The 21575-nt window shown below is 30.5% G+C and overlaps 1 long non-coding RNA gene across 1 annotated transcript; it reads left to right on the top strand.

The window, feature by feature from the left end:
• The first annotated feature begins 10409 nt into the window (after positions 1 to 10409).
• On the top strand, positions 10410 to 19090 carry LOC147812698 (uncharacterized). Its single transcript, XR_015432314.1, has 5 exons — positions 10410 to 10513; positions 12104 to 12219; positions 13984 to 14092; positions 15686 to 15786; positions 18528 to 19090. It is a non-coding gene; the product is annotated as an uncharacterized LOC147812698 (long non-coding RNA).
• Positions 19091 to 21575: the final 2485 nt, after the last annotated feature.

Raw genomic sequence — 21575 nt, 5'->3', positions numbered from 1 at the left:
AATTTCTGACGTTTTCGGTACTTAGAAAAATTCTTTTGATTTCGGTACTTAGAAAATTTCTGTCTTTTTCGGTACTTTGAAAAGACTCAGAAGTTTTCGGTACTTAGAAAAATTCTGCCGATTTCGGTACTTAGAAAAATTCTTTTGATTTCAGTACTTCGAAAAGTACTGTCGATTTCGGTACTTAGAAAAATTCTGACGATTTCGGTACTTAGAAAAATTCTGATGATTTCGGTACTTAGAAAATTTCTGCCTTTTTCGGTAGTTTGAAAAGACTCGGAAGTTTTCGGTACTTAGAAAAATTCTGACGATTTCGGTACTTTGAAAAATTCTGCCTTTTTCGGTACTTTGAAAAGACTTAGAAGTTTTCGGTACTTAGAAAAATTCTGCCGATTTCGGTACTTAGAAAAATTCGGTTGATTTCGGTACTTAGAAAATTTCTGCCTTTTTCGGTACTTTGAAAATTTCAGACGTTTTCGGTACTTAGAAAATTTCCGATGTTCTCGGTTCTTAGAAAAATTCTGCCTTTTTCGGTACTTTGAAAAGACTCGGAAGTTTTCGGTACTTAGAAAAATTCTGATGATTTCGATACTTATTAAACATTCAGAAGTTTTCAGTACTTAGAAAAATTCTGCCGATTTCGGTACTTAGAAAAATTCAGTCGAATTCGGTACTTAGAAAAATTCTGTTGATTTCGGTACTTGGAAAATTTCTGCCTTTTTCGGTACTTTGAAAAGACTCAGAAGTTTTCAGTACTTAGAAAATTTCTGACGTTTTCGGTACTTAGAAAAAGTCTGACGATTTCGGTACTTTGAAAACATTCAGAAATTTTCGGTACTTAGAAAAATTCTGTCGAATTCGGTACTTAGAAAAATTCTGTTGATTTCGGTACTTAGAAAAATTCTGTCGATTTCGGTACTTAGAAAAATTCTGTTGATTTCGGTACTTAGAAAATTTCTGCCTTTTTCGGTACTTTGAAAAAATCTGTTGAATTTGGAACTTAGAAAAATTCCGTCGATTTCGGTACTTTGAAAAGACTCTGAAGTTTTCGGTACTTAGAAAATTTCTGACGTTTTCGGTACTTAGAAAAATTCTTTTGATTTCGGTACTTAGAAAATTTCTGTCTTTTTCGGTACTTTGAAAAGACTCAGAAGTTTTCGGTACTTAGAAAAATTCTGCCGATTTCGGCACTTAGAAAAATTCTTTTGATTTCAGTACTTCGAAAAGTACTGTCGATTTCGGTACTTAGAAAAATTCTGATGATTTCGGTACTTAGAAATCATTCAGAAGTTTTCGGTACTTAGAAAATTTCATCCTTTTTCAGTACTTAGAAAACATTCAGAAGTTTTCGGTACTTAGAAAAATTCTGTTGATTTCGGTACTTAGAAAATTTCTGCCTTTTTCGGTACTTTGAAAATTTCAGACGTTTTCGGTACTTAGAAAATTTCCGATGTTCTCGGTTCTTAGAAAAATTCTGCCTTTTTCGGTACTTTGAAAAGACTCAGAAGTTTCCGGTACTTAGAAAATTTCTGACGTTTTCGGTACTTAGAAAAATTCTTACGATTTCGATACTTATTAAACATTCAGAAGTTTTCAGTACTTCCAAAAATTCTGCCGATTTCGGTACTTAGAAAAATTCTGTTGATTTCAGTACTTCGAAAAGTACTGTCGATTTCGGTACTTAGAAAAATTCTGTTGATTTCGGTACTTAGAAAAATTCTGACGTTTTCGGTACTTAGAAAATTTCTGACGTTTTCGGTACTTCGAAAACATTCAGAAGTTTTCGGTACTTAGAAAAATTCAGTCGAATTCGGTACTTAGAAAAATTCTGTTGATTTCGGTACTTGGAAAATTTCTGCCTTTTTCGGTACTTTGAAAAGACTCAGAAGTTTTCAGTACTTAGAAAATTTCTGACGTTTTCGGTACTTAGAAAAAGTCTGACGATTTCGGTACTTTGAAAACATTCAGAAGTTTTCGGTACTTAGAAAAATTCTGTCGAATTCGGTACTTAGAAAAATTCTGTTGATTTCGGTACTTAGAAAAATTCTGTCGATTTCGGTACTTAGAAAAATTCTGTTGATTTCGGTACTTAGAAAATTTCTGCCTTTTTCGGTACTTTGAAAAAATCTGTTGAATTTGGAACTTAGAAAAATTCCGTCGATTTCGGTACTTTGAAAAGACTCTGAAGTTTTCGGTACTTAGAAAATTTCTGACGTTTTCGGTACTTAGAAAAATTCTTTTGATTTCGGTACTTAGAAAATTTCTGTCTTTTTCGGTACTTTGAAAAGACTCAGAAGTTTTCGGTACTTAGAAAAATTCTGCCGATTTCGGTACTTAGAAAAATTCTTTTGATTTCAGTACTTCGAAAAGTACTGTCGATTTCGGTACTTAGAAAAATTCTGACGATTTCGGTACTTAGAAAAATTCTGATGATTTCGGTACTTAGAAAATTTCTGCCTTTTTCGGTAGTTTGAAAAGACTCGGAAGTTTTCGGTACTTAGAAAAATTCTGACGATTTCGGTACTTTGAAAAATTCTGCCTTTTTCGGTACTTTGAAAAGACTTAGAAGTTTTCGGTACTTAGAAAAATTCTGCCGATTTCGGTACTTAGAAAAATTCGGTTGATTTCGGTACTTAGAAAATTTCTGCCTTTTTCGGTACTTTGAAAATTTCAGACGTTTTCGGTACTTAGAAAATTTCCGATGTTCTCGGTTCTTAGAAAAATTCTGCCTTTTTCGGTACTTTGAAAAGACTCAGAAGTTTCCGGTACTTAGAAAATTTCTGACGTTTTCGGTACTTAGAAAAATTCTTACGATTTCGATACTTATTAAACATTCAGAAGTTTTCAGTACTTCCAAAAATTCTGCCGATTTCGGTACTTAGAAAAATTCTGTTGATTTCAGTACTTCGAAAAGTACTGTCGATTTCGGTACTTAGAAAAATTCTGACGATTTCGGTACTTAGAAAAAATCAGTCGAAGTCGGTACTTAGAAAAATTCTGTTGAATTTGGTACTTAGAAAAATTCCGTCGATTTCGGTACTTTGAAAAGACTCTGAAGTTTTCGGTACTTAGAAAATTTCTGACGTTTTCGGTACTTAGAAAAATTCTTTTGATTTCGGTACTTAGAAAATTTCTGTCTTTTTCGGTACTTTGAAAAGACTCAGAAGTTTTCGGTACTTAGAAAAATTCTGCCGATTTCGGCACTTAGAAAAATTCTTTTGATTTCAGTACTTCGAAAAGTACTGTCGATTTCGGTACTTAGAAAAATTCTGATGATTTCGGTACTTAGAAATCATTCAGAAGTTTTCGGTACTTAGAAAATTTCATCCTTTTTCAGTACTTAGAAAACATTCAGAAGTTTTCGGTACTTAGAAAAATTCTGTTGATTTCGGTACTTAGAAAATTTCTGCCTTTTTCGGTACTTTGAAAATTTCAGACGTTTTCGGTACTTAGAAAATTTCCGATGTTCTCGGTTCTTAGAAAAATTCTGCCTTTTTCGGTACTTTGAAAAGACTCAGAAGTTTCCGGTACTTAGAAAATTTCTGACGTTTTCGGTACTTAGAAAAATTCTTACGATTTCGATACTTATTAAACATTCAGAAGTTTTCAGTACTTCCAAAAATTCTGCCGATTTCGGTACTTAGAAAAATTCTGTTGATTTCAGTACTTCGAAAAGTACTGTCGATTTCGGTACTTAGAAAAATTCTGTTGATTTCGGTACTTAGAAAAATTCTGACGTTTTCGGTACTTAGAAAATTTCTGACGTTTTCGGTACTTCGAAAACATTCAGAAGTTTTCGGTACTTAGAAAAATTCAGTCGAATTCGGTACTTAGAAAAATTCTGTTGATTTCGGTACTTGGAAAATTTCTGCCTTTTTCGGTACTTTGAAAAGACTCAGAAGTTTTCAGTACTTAGAAAATTTCTGACGTTTTCGGTACTTAGAAAAAGTCTGACGATTTCGGTACTTTGAAAACATTCAGAAGTTTTCGGTACTTAGAAAAATTCTGTCGAATTCGGTACTTAGAAAAATTCTGTTGATTTCGGTACTTAGAAAAATTCTGTCGATTTCGGTACTTAGAAAAATTCTGTTGATTTCGGTACTTAGAAAATTTCTGCCTTTTTCGGTACTTTGAAAAAATCTGTTGAATTTGGAACTTAGAAAAATTCCGTCGATTTCGGTACTTTGAAAAGACTCTGAAGTTTTCGGTACTTAGAAAATTTCTGACGTTTTCGGTACTTAGAAAAATTCTTTTGATTTCGGTACTTAGAAAATTTCTGTCTTTTTCGGTACTTTGAAAAGACTCAGAAGTTTTCGGTACTTAGAAAAATTCTGCCGATTTCGGTACTTAGAAAAATTCTTTTGATTTCAGTACTTCGAAAAGTACTGTCGATTTCGGTACTTAGAAAAATTCTGACGATTTCGGTACTTAGAAAAATTCTGATGATTTCGGTACTTAGAAAATTTCTGCCTTTTTCGGTAGTTTGAAAAGACTCGGAAGTTTTCGGTACTTAGAAAAATTCTGACGATTTCGGTACTTTGAAAAATTCTGCCTTTTTCGGTACTTTGAAAAGACTTAGAAGTTTTCGGTACTTAGAAAAATTCTGCCGATTTCGGTACTTAGAAAAATTCGGTTGATTTCGGTACTTAGAAAATTTCTGCCTTTTTCGGTACTTTGAAAATTTCAGACGTTTTCGGTACTTAGAAAATTTCCGATGTTCTCGGTTCTTAGAAAAATTCTGCCTTTTTCGGTACTTTGAAAAGACTCAGAAGTTTCCGGTACTTAGAAAATTTCTGACGTTTTCGGTACTTAGAAAAATTCTTACGATTTCGATACTTATTAAACATTCAGAAGTTTTCAGTACTTCCAAAAATTCTGCCGATTTCGGTACTTAGAAAAATTCTGTTGATTTCAGTACTTCGAAAAGTACTGTCGATTTCGGTACTTAGAAAAATTCTGACGATTTCGGTACTTAGAAAAATTCAGTCGAAGTCGGTACTTAGAAAAATTCTGTTGAATTTGGTACTTAGAAAAATTCCGTCGATTTCGGTACTTTGAAAAGACTCAAAAGTTTTCGGTACTTAGAAAAATTCTGTTGATTTCAGTACTTCGAAAAGTACTGTCGATTTCGGTACTTAGAAAATTTCTGATGATTTCGGTCCTTAGAAAATTTCTGACGTTTTCGGTACTTAGAAAACATTCAGAAGTTTTCGGTACTTAGAAAATTTCTGCCTTTTTCGGTACTTAGAAAACATTCAGAAGTTTTCGGTACTTAGAAAAATTCAGACGTTTTCGGTACTTAGAAAAAGTCTGACGATTTCGGTATTTAGAAAACATTCAGAAGTTTTCGATACTTAGAAAATTTCTGACGTTTTCGGTACTTAGAAAAATTCAATCGATTTCGGTACTTAGAAAAATTCTGTTGAATTTGGTACTTAGAAAAATTCCGTCGATATCGGTCCTTTGAAAAGACTCTGAAGTTTTCGGTACTTAGAAAATTTCTGACGTTTTCGGTACTTAGAAAAATTGTGATGATTTCGGTTCTTAGAAAAATTCTGACGATTACGGTACTTAGAAAAATTCTGCCGATTTCGGTACTTTGAAAAGACTCAGAAGTTTGCAGTACTTAGAAAATTTCTGACGTTTTCGGTACTTAGAAAAATTCTGTTGATTTCAGTACTTCGAAAAGTACTGTCGACTTCGGTACTTAGAAAAATTCTGACGATTTCTGTACTTAGAAAAATTCTGATGATTTCGGATCTTAGAAAATTTCTGACGTTTTCGGTACTTAGAAAAATTCTGTCGATTTTGGTACTTAGAAAACATTCAGAAGTTTTCGGTACTTAGAAAATTTCTGCCTTTTTCAGTACTTAGAAAACATTCAGAAGTTTTCGGTACTTAGAAAAATTCTGTCGAATTCGGTACTTAGAAAAATTCTGTTGATTTCGGTTCTTAGAAAAATTCTGTCGATTTCGGAACTTAGAAAAATTCTGTTGATTTCGGTACTTAGAAAATTTCTGCCTTTTTCGGTACTTAGAAAATTTCTGACGTTTAAATTCAGTCGATTTCGGTACTTAGAAAAATTCTGTTGAATTTGGTACTTAGAAGAATTCCGTCGATTTCGGTACTTTGAAAACATTCAGAAGTTTTCGGTACTTAGAAAAATTCTGTCGAATTCGGTACTTAGAAAAATTCTGTTGATTTCGGTACTTAGAAAAATTCTGTCGATTTCGGTACTTAGAAAAATTCTGTTGATTTCGGTACTTAGAAAATTTCTGCCTTTTTCGGTACTTTGAAAAATTCTGTTGAATTTGGTACTTAGAAAAATTCCGTCGATTTCGGTACTTTGAAAAGACTCTGAAGTTTTCGGTACTTAGAAAATTTCTGACGTTTTCGGTACTTAGAAAAATTTTGATGATTTCGGTTCTTAGAAAAATTCTGACGATTACGGTACTTAGAAAAATTCTGCCGATTTCGGTACTTTGAAAAGACTCAGAAGTTTGCAGAGTACTTAGAAAATTTCTGACGTTTTCGGTACTTAGAAAAATTCTGTTGATTTCAGTACTTCGAAAAGTACTGTCGATTTCGGTACTTAGAAAAATTCTGACGATTTCTGTACTTAGAAAAATTCTGATGATTTCGGTACTTAGAAAATTTCTGACGTTTTCGGTACTTAGAAAAAGTCTGACGATTTCGGTATTTAGAAAACATTCAGAAGTTTTCGATACTTAGAAAATTTCTGACGTTTTCGGTACTTAGAAAAATTCAATCGATTTCGGTACTTAGAAAAATTCTGTTGAATTTGGTACTTAGAAAAATTCGGTCGATTTCGGTACTTTGAAAACATTCAGAAGTTTTCGGTACTTAGAAAATTTCTGCCTTTTTCAGTACTTAGAAAACATTCAGAAGTTTTCGGTACTTAGAAAAATTCTGTTGAATTTGGTACTTAGAAAAATTCCGTCGATTTCGGTACTTTGAAAAGACTCTGAAGTTTTCGGTACTTAGAAAATTTCTGACGTTTTCGGTACTTTGAAAAATTCTGTTGAACTTGGTACTTAGAAAAATTCCGTCGATTTCGGTACTTTGAAAAGACTCAGAAGTTTTCGGTACTTAGAAAATTTCTGACGTTTTCGGTACTTAGAAAAATTGTGATGATTTCGGTACTTAGAAAAATTTAGACGATTACGGAACTTAGAAAAATTCTGCCGATTTCGGTACTTTGAAAAGACTCAGAAGTTTGCAGTACTTAGAAAATTTCTGACGTTTTCGGTACTTAGAAAAATTCTTTTGATTTCGGTACTTAGAAAATTTCTGTCTTTTTCGGTACTTTGAAAAGACTCAGAAGTTTTCGGTACTTAGAAAAATTCTGCCGATTTCGGTACTTAGAAAAATTCTTTTGATTTCAGTACTTCGAAAAGTACTGTCGATTTCGGTACTTAGAAAAATTCTGACGATTTCTGTACTTAGAAAAATTCTGATGATTTCGGATCTTAGAAAATTTCTGACCTTTTCCGTCCTTAGAAAATTTCTGACGTTTTCGGTACTTAGAAATTATTCTGAAGTTTTCGGTACTTAGAAAATATCTGCCTTTTTCGGTACTTAGAAAACAATCAGAAGTTTTCGGTACTTAGGAAAATTCAGTCGAATTCGGTACTTAGAAAAATTCTGTTGATTTCGGTACTTGGAAAATTTCTGCCTTTTTCGGTACTTTGAAAAGACTCGGAAGTTTTCAGTACTTAGAAAATTTCTGACGTTTTCGGTACTTAGAAAAATTCTGACGATTTCGGTATTTAGAAAACATTCAGAAGTTTTCGATACTTAGAAAATTTCTGACGTTTTCGGTACTTAGAAAAATTCTGTTGATTTCGGTACTTAGAAAATTTCTGCCTTTTTCGGTACTTTGAAAAGACTCGGAAGTTTTCGGTACTTAGTAAATTTCTGACGTTCTGCCTTTCTCGGTACTTTGAAAAGACTCAGAAGTTTTCGGATCTTAGAAAATTTCTGACGTTTTCGGTACTTAGAAAACATTCAGAAGTTTTCGGTACTTAGAAAAATTTTGTCGAATTCGGTACTTAGAAAAATTCAGTCGATTTCGGTACTTTGAAAAGACTCAAAAGTTTTCGGTACTTAGAAAATTTCTGTCGAATTCGGTACTTAGAAAAATTCAGTCGATTTCGGTACTTTGAAAAGACTCAAAAGTTTTCGGTACTTAGTAAATTTCTGACGTTCTGCCTTTCTCGGTACTTTGAAAAGACTCAGAAGTTTTCGGATCTTAGAAAATTTCTGACGTTTTCGGTACTTAGAAAACATTCAGAAGTTTTCGGTACTTAGAAAATTTCCGATGATTTCGGTACTTAGAAAAATTCTGATGATTTCGGATCTTAGAAAATTTCTGACCTTTTCGGTCCTTAGAAAATTTCTGACGTTTTCGGTACTTAGAAAACATTCAGAAGTTTTCGGTACTTAGAAAATTTCTGCCTTTTTCGGTACTTAGAAAATTTCTGCCTTTTTCGGTACTTAGAAAACATTCAGAAGTTTTCGGTACTTAGAAAAATTCAGTCGAATTCGGTACTTAGAAAAATTCTGTTGATTTCGGTCCTTAGAAAATTTCTGCCTTTTTCGGTACTTTGAAAAGACTCAGAAGTTTTCGGTACTTAGAAAATTTCTGACGATTTCGGTACTTAGAAAAATTCTGACGATTTCGGTACTTAGAAAACATTCAGAAGTTTTCGGTACTTAGAAAATTTCCTTGACGACGTTAATTTCGTCGTATGTTAAAACGATTGGACCTGGATTTAACGTACGACGTAAAATTTTTAAAAAAAATAATAAATATGTAGAATAACTTCATTAAAAATTATGTTATGAAATTAAGAGAATTCCAACTATGTACTGTATATTTTATTGATACTTTTCATTTACATTTTAATTTTCTTCGACTTTATCCATTTTTCAATTTTTTTCACCTGCCTTTCTTTTTAAGTAACGAGGCGGTTTCTATTTAGATAATGAATTTTTATAAAAGTTTTTAACGACAGAATAAACGTATTACTGTTTTATATCAACTGTATCATTTCGAAATCCATTCTTTACATAGTTTTTCATTTACTTTAGAGAACACGCTGAAAATTAAATTTTGTTCTTTTGTTTTTCTATCAAAATTTTTTCAAGTTGCAATCGCGCAAACTGGCATTTCTATAATAGTTTTAAATTCTTGTAAATTCACTGCAAACACTGAGGAAAGTCATTATAGAAAATAACAAATGTCTTAGAATATCTCGCAAAAAGATATGCTCCTATATTAGTAAGAGATAGTAAGGCCGAACGCTCCGTTCTTGAAGTAAAAGTGCGAGCTTTGCGCCAAAGTGACCTCACTAGAGAAAATAGGAGGATTGGCGCGGCGAGAGCTACTTCAAAGGAGTGAACCAGCCCTTCTATTCTCTTTAGCCCTGACTGTGACCCCCCTAATTGGCCTATAAAAATTCTCTTCAGCAGCCTTGATCGGACCATAGACTCCTACCTAGAGTCCGAGTTTGAAAATTAAATCTTGATATTAAAAGGAGCTAGGGGGTCTTGAAATTTGAACCTTTCTCGAGCCATTTTATTTTTTTATCCTTTTTTTTATTATTTCTTTACGCTCTCTTTGCTGAACTTCACACACAGAAAACACCCCATGCATGCTAGAATATCCAAAATGTTACAATGGAAGTCGAAAAAGAGCAAATAAACTGATTTTCCTGGATTTTTCCAGTTTTTTCCCATTTTCCCTATAAAACTTTTTTTCCCTACATGCAGGAAAATCCAGAACATTGAAAAACACATAAAAAAAATAATGTAATTTAAAAAAAACAAAATAAAAAAAGAGCATTTTTTGAAAATTTGACCGTCCCTGGGATTCGAACCCAGGACCCCTCCCTCCTGCAGTGAACTTGCTTGTCTGGTGGCCTACCTTCCAGTCCACGGTGATACGTGAAGCCTACGACAGTTTCGCTTCAAAAGCTCTCTCCTCTCATCAAGATTCTTTTGCTAGAAACAAATATATATTTTTCTAATTTAAAATAACATAAATGCTGTGTTTACGAAGAAAAAAAAATTAATTGAACATATGGTAATTTTTTAACAAAGATACATTTTATTTTAGTTAATTTTTTATTAAATAATTAGAATTTTTTCTCCCATATGAAACTTAAATTAATTAAATTTAATTTAATGAATGAATCAATGTTTGAAAAATATTTATGGATTATCCCTTTGTACAGTACTGGGACATATACGTCCCACTTTACTTAGTTGTAAATTAAACCCTCTAAATCATCAGTGGGATAATTTAAGTCCATTTTTTGCAGCTACTGCCCTCTATAAACGTTTTGCGAGATATATTATCTATGAATACAATTTCTTTTTCAGAATCTGGCATCACCTGAGGCCTTCCAAGTGTGCCGATTGTTTACGTCTTTACTTTAATTTTTGAGTGAAATTTATGGTGTTTTTAAATGAAATTTAAAGATGTCTGGTGAGTATATTAACAAATTTTCCTTAATATTTTGGCATTTTTCTTTAGAAAATTATAAAAATATAAAGTTTAGTTATTGTTCATGTTTTGAAAAAATCAACTTTTGATTTTGTTATGCAATGAATAAGTTGGATTTTAGCATTCTTCAAATTGAAAACAGTTGCTTGTATGATAAAAAATGTATTGTGATGTTACATTTATTCAATCTGAAATATATTTTATATGTTTTTTAATGTACAGTCGGTCCTCTATATAACGTTGTCACTAAATCCGATTAATAAGTTCGTTATATGGAAAATTCATTAAGTAGAAAATCACCTGTTGACGTACTTAAACAACACAAAACGAGTTTTTAAATTCGTAAACACTGGAGATGATAAAAAAAGCAATTGATACACTTGAAAACTAGTATCTACTATTTATTTTATAAATCTTAATCGTTAAAGAAATCTGCATAGGTAACAGGAAAAGAACAAAACATTATCTAGTGTTACACTATCATGCTAAATATTTTTAACCAAAAAAAGCTAAATTTGTGCATAAAATTATTGTTGCATTTATAATAAAAGTAATTTTAAATATACGTAACCGTATGCGCGCTTAACTTTAATTACTAGCGATAAAATCCATTAAGTTTGTCTGAGTTTTTCGTTTGAAATACAAACAACGAGGGAAAGGAATTTTACTGCTTTCTCTAAAAGTTAAGTGGCATCAAAAATCAATTCAAGGTCATTTCCCCCATAAAATGAGCTAACAAGTTTGAAATATTTTGGGAAAGTGGATCTCAAAGGAAATTTCACTTTGCTATTTCAAAGTTATTTTATGAAGAAATTTCCAAAATTTTCTTAGTTCCTCGAAAAAAAAATCTCAAAATAGAGAAGTTCGCAAAATGGAAGTTCGTTAAATAGAAGTTATTAAAAAAAAAAAAACTTTATTAAGAAAAAAAAAAGGAATGGAAAAAAATCTACATTTTTTTTTCTTTACAGGATGCAGCTGCCAATTAAAAATACACTAATCAGATCATTTCTTATTATATTATGGAAGATAAATTAATTTCTAATTTTTTATGGTGATGAATTCAGGGGTCATACACTTATTTCTTGTTTTCAACAGGTGCAGTAATGAACTTTGTAGGGGTTAGTTCACAATTATTGATGTGCCTCTTTTATTTGGTTCTTAAAATGATTAATTCTAATCTTGTCTTTTAATTGGGGAAATTAGGTTTATTCACTAAAGCACATTAAGCAGCATATTTACTGTGTTCGAGATTATTTTAAGCAAAATGGAACATTAAATAATTAATGTATGAATAAATACTTTAGATAATTATGTGTTAATGCAACTTCTTTGATAGTTAAGGATTTTTCTTTTCTTTTTGTCCTTTAAAAATATTTTTTATTTATAACAGTTTTAGACCAGGCTCTTCTTATGTTGTATAGAGAAATGAAAGTTGGTATGAAAACTGGGTACTAACCTTTTAGTTAAAATCTATATAATTTGTATACTTCTACAAAATTCATTCAGTAAAAATTATTGCATCAAATATTGTTGTATTGCACATACCTGCTAATAAAGCATGTTCTTATTCAGCTCGTGTCGCAAGATATTCAGCGAGAGCAAAGAACGGAGTGAAATGTCCCGCCTACAGTTTAAGGATGTCAGGTACAGCCGAAGAAATCAATAAGCATGTGGCTTTCTGCATACAGGTTCATTTATTCATTCCTCTTTTAAATAAAATTTGCTGTTTCTCTCGGTTGTTGCCATTGTCCCTATAACTAGTAATTTAAATATCACAATGTATTGTCAAAAAATATCTATAATAGTTTTACAATTTAACTAATTCCTATTATTCTTGCATCTGTCAATTTTTTCGTTGTCCAAATAAAATTCATCAACACTCACAATATCGTGTTTATTAATTATCGTTACGTGTAATATTTTTCATTGCTACTTTTTGATATGCTATCTTTTTGATGTTTGATATCTTGTGAAAGGGTTTTCCCTAAAGAATAACATATTGAATGTTCAGACAAGGTCGAAAAGGGAGTGAGTTTTTAGTATTTGATATCACTGCAATATGAAGGGGAAAAAATAATAAAACTAGTGATAACGCATCATATGAAGATTTTTACGAGCTTACCATATTATTGTTTTATTTTTAGGCAAACATGTTAATTTCCGGATAATTTCTTTCCCAAGAAAAGAAAAAGTTTTTAGCAAGTTAAAACTATTTTATTTTATATGTGGAAAAGATAAATGTTTTGATGTGTTCAAAAGTTTTTATTTTCATCTTTACTATGACTTGGAATATCAAAAACCTTTACAGTTGGCATTCTAGTATCTGCTTTTGTCCTGTACCTTAAAAATGATTAGGTAAATATAAAATTGTTTATAGATTTGTAGGAAAGGTATTATCAATTATGCCATCTATCTTAAGGTATCCCAACATAGAATAGAGTTAATATGACTCATAGAAAGGTGAGTTGGAGTTGTATTTTTGTAGTGGTAGACACACTACAGTACTTTCCCATCCAAATTTTTTTCTGTGATAAAATTCAATGAGGGATACCACCAGTTGATTTATTGCTGCTTCATGCTAAGCCGGGAGAGCTGTATTAAGATCACCAGGCTTTGAGTGCTGATCGTGAGAGCTGTATTAAGTTCGCAGCTGCTCTTGTGTTGCAAAAAGCAGTTGAGTGTATGTAAGCAGACACATTGCGTGATGGGGGCAATTATGCAGTCACAAATAGCATGAGAACTGTTTGATGTTTACTATCTGCTGAAGAAGGCGCATTCAAATCAAAATAGGTGTGTACAGATGGCATCTCAAATGTAGAGCAAGTATTATCGACCGTGCCATCTTTCATCAATCTAAAGGTACCAGAAATTGAGACAATTTGCAGACTTGATCATTATCTCTTGAAATACTGGACTGATTTTAATGACATTTAATATGTACATATTATGATACAATACAAAACAAGTAACCATTCAGCAATTGTAATACACATGCATGATCGTGCGTAATACTCGTTGGAGTATTAAATTGCCGCTGGACAATTCTGGCCAATTGCCACAGGAAATGATAATGTGCCTTATTTCACATATGAAATCACGCTGCAAGGCCTGTATATCTGTGAGAGAGGACCATACCCCCTATTAACTTTTTTTTTGTTTATTCAGCAACCACTATTTAATATTTTCTGGCTCCAACGAGTGTTTCGCACGATCATGCCTGTGCATTACAATTGTGAAATGGTTGTTTTGTATTGTATCAATGTATGTACATATCAAATTTTATTGAAATCGGTCCTGTAGTTACAGAGATAATCGACCAAGTTTGCAAATTCTCTTAATTTCTTACACCAGTGTGGAATTGAGTTAACTTCTTTTATACTAATGAATTATAATTGTATTTTTGTAGTTGTAGACAGACTATAGATTTAACTAAATCTTCTTCTTTTTTGAAGGGAGAAGATTCTGATGTTAATGTCAATGATACTGACAGCTTTGAAAAATATGAAATTGGTGATGAGACTAGAATACGACCTTTTAGTTTAGTTCCTGGAGGATATAGATGTAAGAATTACTTCCTGTTTTTTTTTCTCGATAAAACGTATAAACATACATTTTCTTTTGATTAATCTGTATTTTATTGAATTCAGGGTATCCTCACACCTGGAAAGTACACCCGGTATTAAACAAAATTTGTCATGAAATGTCATAATTTTTACTATTTTTTTAAAAAAAATCATGAAAAGTCATGGATTTAGGTCACCAAAAAATCTTATTTTTAATTTCATGGTGTTCCGAATATCTGAATTTGTAACAAAACCCCCCTCACAGTCATATTTTATTGAAATATAAAATGAAGATGCAGAGTTTTGGTTATACCTATCAGTTCAATGAATGTTATTATAATGCTTTTTTAAATTTATTGTTGTGTTTTTGTCGGGGAAAATAGTAACTTCGTTAAGTCATGAAAAATTCTTGGAATTAATCATGGAAAGTCATGAATTTGAAATTCTAAAATGTAGCAGATACTCTGTGAATTCAGCATATTTTTTAATTTTTGTAAAGGGAATTAAGTAAACTCTAGGTTCATTTCTTTAACACGTTGAATGCCACACTAATTTTACATGTCTTGCCTGTCTGCCAAAATGATTTTCTCAGTATGCATTGCATATTTTGATAAAATATTATATACAACAAAACATTTAATTTTTGCTATCATTCGTGTAATCAAAATTTACTCGAATTATGTGTTTCTAATAATCTTGGCTTTGCCAGTCACCAGTGACCCCCATGGCATTCAACGTGTTAAATCAACTTGACTTAACTCATTTTAGGCCAACCATATACATTTTATAGAATGTGGTGTTATTTTCATTGAAATATGCTTATATTACATTCATTAAGACACACAAAAAAGTTTCATGCATGAAAAATTATATTTTATTTAAGAAATAAAATGGAGCATATAGGCACCATTCACCAAATTAATGAACAAACCATTTAGTTAAACACTTGCTTTTTCTATGGAATTTTTTCATTTACTGACTTGCAACTTTAATCCATCATAAGAAGCTAATGATAAATCTCAAAAGGACTAATTATACATTTTCAAAAAATTTCATTTGTCAATAACCATTTTAAGTTGAAAAACTTTGGTAGTTTTAAAATTTCTCAATAAAAAGTGTTTACTCCAATTGAATTACTATTAATTTTTGGGGTGTCTTAAGAACCCTTGACAATAGCAGAAAAATAAAATTAGTGAAAAATATACTCCACAGTGTTAATAATTTTTTTTTTATTTAAATGGTGTGTTTGTGCCCCTTTCTCCAAAAATGAGTTAAATCAATTAAAATCAACTAATATTTTTAAAAATCATTAGTTTGAATCAAATTTTTTTACAAAAAAAAAATCTTTCAATGAAATTTTCATAGTTTTATTTATAAATATATTGCTCTGCTAATAAGTTTCAATCAAAATTACGTTAGTACTAATTCCTATGCATTCTAAAACTAGGGATGGATAATTTAACTGTTTAAAAACACATTCTTGAAAAGTGCAATTAATTTTAATATTACAAATATATTTTTATATCATAAAATTATCTTTGTTTAAAGTGTAATTTTTTAAGAAAAAAAATTTAACACTTTATATTTATAGATGATTGTGCTCTGAATTTCCGGATTTTTCGCTAACCATGTTCCGTAGGTTTCTGGAAATCCAAGGTCCAGAAGTTTCAAGAAATCATTGACCACATTAATGTATAAAAATTCTTGTATATTTTATTTAAAAATATTAGAACTAGAATTTATACTTGGCATTTCTTTCATTTATAAATATATTTTCTCGAAGAATAATAAATGTGATTAGAGATAAAAGTAAACTTATACATAATTCTTCATTTAAATTATGCTGTATATAATTTATTTAGAATTTCATGTTTTGAAGATATCAATGGTTTAAATTTATAAAAACATTAATTTTTTGAAATGGGTTATTAATGATTTTACTCAAGAAAATTTCAGGATTTTTGAGTTAGGTTCACAATCACCCCTGTATATTTGTAAACCTTTAATAAAAGTATAAAAGGTAAGGGAGCCATTTCCAAAAATTAAAAAATAACTTAATGACCATGAAATTATTGCATTGATTCATTTGTTATCTTTCATTTTTTCAGTAGTTCATTATGATGCATTTGTATATATTATGTGCGATAAAATAGATTTTTGTGCAATAATATTGTTCAAAATTATTTTAAATAATATTTTCTGCTATAATTGCCTTTATAAAATTTATCTGATGAATTAAATTTAATTATTCATTTCTAAAATAATCCCTTTTTTATGTTTATTTGGGGCAATCAGAGATTTAGGACACATTTTAAACCGTCCTGTCCGAAACCATTGAATTCACAATTTTAAAAAAAGCGAAAAATGAAAGGTTAATTTTTGAACAGAATGAAGAAAAGTTTTTGTTTTATTAAAAAAGTTTATTATTGTTTTTAATATAGCATTATTTATCCTTATGCAAAAGCATAATTTATCAGTATTAAAAGCATATTTATTCATATTTAAAGGTATTCACTTTTGTTGTTCATTGAATTGTGGAGCTTCATAAGTTATAAATCTTTTCTTATTTCCATTAATAAGTTACAGCAAATTGTATAAAAAGTTTCAAATATTTATAAATCTATATAATTATGTGTACAATAGTTATTCACGTAGAATTTTTACCTTTCTCCAACGTTCAAGGTTTAGGACATTCTAAGACAGTTTTGAACACCCATAAGTCTTGTCCAAATTTTGCTTAAGACATCTACAAACCTCAACCCTGATTTCAAGTGATCAATGATTGTGTAAAATTTGAATTCCATTTAAATCATCTTTTGTTCTTTAAAATGAATTTTAAGTAATTTTTTAATTTGTGTGAAAGGAACTGAGTATATTTTTATGATGGCCTTTCCAAGCAATCAGTGCTTATGTGAAATTGTAATTCTTTAATTTCCTTTATGTTTTAACTGCTCTGCATGGAGATTCTGTTAGACAGACAGCTGAAGATGAAGATCTGAATGTAGATGTTGATGATACAATAACCTATGGGGACCCTCAGTATCCTTTTTATTCCATCAATACCTAATTTGTATTTTAATGTCATTTTACAAAGGTATTTTTATTTGTAAAACTAGCAGGGGAAAGGTTAGCCTGGAAAAAATTCTTGAGTAGGTCCACCCTGGGCTGTCGAGCCATTGATGATGATTTTTATTTAGAAATTTCATTTACTTTTCTTGTGGTGCCCAGGATACCTTTACTTTTATAATTTTATGTTGAGCAATTATTGTTGCTTGAATCTGGTGCATAGCATTTTTGAAAAGTGTTTAAAGGTGCTTATTTTCGTTTTTTAAAAGACCTTAAAGGTGCTTTATTCATTGGGTGTTTTTAAAAAGTGCTTAGTTTTCCCTTTTCTAAAATAAGATTTTTTTTTCTTTAGTATGTCTATTTTCGCCACATATTGTGCAAAAGCTTGCTTTTCACTTTGTATTCAACGTTTTCACAATTCATTCAACCACAATCAATCCATTTTGACCTACTGTAGGTCAAAATAGTAAATAAAATAGTAGGTCAATAGTAAGGTAAAATTATTTTACATGTTTGATGAAATGCTTGCGAGTCTACTGAGCTGAGTTCAGTGAGATTTTTAGCACTCTCGTGCTATCCTGCTTCATTTTACAAAATATTCTCGATTTTAGTCTTCATTTTCCACCCTCTGAAATCGAATCGAAAAATCTCTCGATCTTTTTATGGTGACTGATATAATCAAGAAAAGTAATTATTTTATCATGATCATGAAAAGTATTTTGTGTTTTGTTAAAGTACATAGTGCTTAAAAATATTTTTTGAGTACTTAAAATGACTTAAAAGGAGCTTATTTTTGTTGAAAGATTTGGCCACGCAGCTAGGCTATATATTAGTGAAATTGGCACTTATTTTTTGAGGAATATCATTTCAAAGGCAAAATAAAAATAAATACATACAATAAGTTATCTAAAATAAAACTTTCTTCTGCCATGAGGCCTTTGAAATATGGAATTCTAGAAAATTCGATATTTCAAGGTCCTTGCGGCAGAATAATTATTATTTTATAGAATTATTATTATTTTTTCTGGGCAGTTTTACATCTTTTTCTTTTTTATTTTCAAAGGGGTTAATCCGAAACTGCTAATTTCTGTTTTATTTAAATAATATAGGAGTAGTAAGAAATATTTTTGCTTTAATTAAGTATTTAAATTTGAAACCCTTTCACTATGAATAAATATCTTAAACTGTGTTCCTTTTATTATTATTTTCAGTACTTTTTAAGCAAAATAATTTTTTGATATAAGTGTTTTGATTGCAAAAAAAAAAAATGGTTTTTAATAATATATTTTTTTGCAAAATGTGAAAGAATTTTATAAAATTCATACTTCATTTTGTTTTTAGCCTAACAGGTGTTTTTTATTTTGCAGTCAAATGACAGAATATTTGATTTCAAATCCCAGTTTGTTGCTGCATCATTTTGTACTAATAACTGAACAAATTTAGCTGAAAAACAGTTTAGTTATTCTATTTGCAATTAAAAAAAAGTATATCATATTATAAGGAAGCTTTTGTGATGTTTGTATGATAACAGATAAAATGTTTTTTAACCAGATAAAAGTGACAATTTGCACTTTATACTATACCTCTAGTTTGACTATGGTAAGAACTCCCCTCGCCACAAAGTCTGAGGCTTTCTGCTGCTATGGAAACAAGACTAGCACATTTCTGGGAGGGTAATTCTTGTCACTCTAGAGCTAACACAATTGACCGAAGAAAGAGTTCATTTCTCTTGGCTGACTGGAGGCAAAACTTACCCTAAACAGTGACCCCACACCCTTACTTGAAATAGTTTTACCTCGCTACCAAAGTCACCGCCGCAGGTCCATACAAATGGCATGGGACTTCAGACAAACTCTATTTGTTTGATGACCATTGGTTAAAAGTTACATTGTAAATTCGTTCTGTAGCTCCACAGCATGTTATTGTATACTTCTCTAATTACAATGTTTCCTTAATTAAAATTTGATATTCTGAAATTGATGTGATTTCTAACACGTCATCTGAAAAAGATAGATCAGATTTGGAACAGCTTCGAAAGGCCGTGTAATTATTACTTTTATTTTATTTGTATATATTGGCATGCTTTATTTTCAATGTTAGCTATACTATTATTTTTCAAGAAATGTTTTGATAATTTCAGTGTACATTATAAGGTTGTTATATTGCTGCACACTAGTACAAGATTCTGTCCTTTTTCTTAATAATTTAATCAAGTAAAAATGAAATCTAAATTTATGAAAAATTCATATTGATTTAATATTTCTCCTCGGCTTGCTTCGGAACAAGTTATTACTTAATAATGAAGTGAGCTATCTATGGGCAGAACATTATCCATAGAATTAATGGTGACTCATGGTCTGAAACCATGAGTATGATTGCTCCCCCTTGTCACTTGATTTAATTTTATATTTTAAAACCGTAGTTGATCAGTCGACCCAATTTTGGGATTGCGTCTACTGATGTCCAACTCCGTAGTCTTGTACTTTTAAACTCAATTTAGAAGACAAGAAAGCTCCTATATCAGTATCCCCAGAGGTGTGATTTGTTATGGGAACACGGGGGACTTTGTGACTCAACGATCTTTTGGACATGGGCCCAGTGCCCTGCCAGTTACCACAGCTACTAATTCTGCATGCGTTATTATTTTTTTTCATGCTTGTACATAGCTGCAAACTCAATTGCATTTTCCAATAGGCTACAGTATTTTGCCAGTTTCTCCTGGTTTAATAAATATTCTCCTGGTTTTTGTGCATTTTAGAAAATTCCCTAAAATTTAGTAAGTTTCCTTAAAAAAGTCCCTATTGAAATAGAATTTTTGTGCAGATTATTGCTTGCTTGAATATTTAAATAAGTGTCACTAATTTTAATTATTAATTGCTAATTTTAATTATTAATTATTGATTCTAATTTTAATTATTAATTGCCCAAAAGAGAATAACATCAAAAAATATGGGGTTTAACTATTCACAAGGAAACAATCATAGATTTTAACTTTCTTGTATTGATATCAGAAATAAATTAAATAAACCCTTTTTGTATAATATTGCTCGTGCTTCAGAAAAATGTGTTTTTACAAAAAATTTAGATTTAGTCCTTACTAATTTTTAACTCTTTCAATTTTTGTATCTACAATATAAGCATTTTGAGAATGACTTTGAAATTTGTCATGATAACAAACATGTCCAGTTTTTACTCTTATTTTTTTATAGCATTAAGTTACAAAATTACTTTAGTTAGTTAAAATAATAGTGCTGATATTGTTTTCATTATAAAGTTCTGATGGAAAAAAAGTTGTATTTCGGGTTAGTGCTTAAAAAAGAGTTAGTAAAACTATCATGCATTACCTGCAAAAATATTAAGTTTGTATTTTTTTTTCTTCCAGAGATTCATCTGCACATCCTCAAAATTTAGAGATAAGTCATAAATGGTCTATAGCAGGTAAGTAATTAGTTTTATCTTCTAACATTAATTTTTTGTTTATGTGCTTAGATACAGATAAGTTTGATAACATTTATAGGTAAAAGGGGGCAATAGAGGGCACTGACCAGGAAAAATGTGTATTGATATTATTTGATAAATTGTGATTGATTAAATGTGTTCTATATTTTAGTCACTGACCCACAGACTAGTAATATTTTATTTTCTCAATTTCTACCTCCGGAAGTATGGTTCCCTGTTACATACCTGTCAAGTCTCCTGTTTTTTAACAAAAAACGTCCTGTTTTTGATTTTAATTACATAGGTTTATAGAAACATTTTTAAAGCATATATCTATAAAAAATTTAACGCAATTTCAGATAATACAAATTTAGTGACTCACTGTCTATGCTATATTGTTTTAATATTTCAGTTAGAACCTATTACTGGAATTAATTGTCATCCTTGGCCTTCTAAACAAATTAGTACTACTTTTCTGATAAGTTTAATTTTTAGTACGTAGCAGTTTCATTGTTTTCAACCTTTTTTATTGATTTTAATTACATAGGTTTATAGAAACATTTTTTAAAGCATATATCTATAAAAAATTTAACGCAGTTTCAGATAATACAAATTTAGTGACTCACTGTCTATGCTACCGTCTTCACATTAATCAATGAGCATATCTGACATAAGAAACAAAAAATAATTAAATATTAAAAAACGTGTAATAAGCTCCTTTTTCAATTACTCTGAGCTATAACCTAGCAAACATCACTAATGTTATTTTAAAATATGTGAAAGAGAAAAAATAGCTATCTGCAATTTCGTACTTATTAATAATTAGTAAAGTTGTAAACCAATGAAAAAAAAAAAATTTTCAAACATTTCTCTTTAACGAAATAATTGAAATTTTCAAATGACTTTAGAAGCTGTAACTGGACCTTTTCCCTACTGTCCAAGTGTCAGGACACTAGAAATACTGAACCAAGTTACAA

This window comes from Parasteatoda tepidariorum, chromosome 3 (assembly GCF_982258835.1).
Source record: "Parasteatoda tepidariorum strain Cologne lab strain chromosome 3, Ptep-v5.0, whole genome shotgun sequence".
NCBI lineage: Eukaryota > Metazoa > Arthropoda > Arachnida > Araneae > Theridiidae > Parasteatoda > Parasteatoda tepidariorum.
The sequence above is the reverse complement of the archived record's forward strand: the minus strand, read 5'-3'. Positions and strand labels throughout refer to the sequence as shown.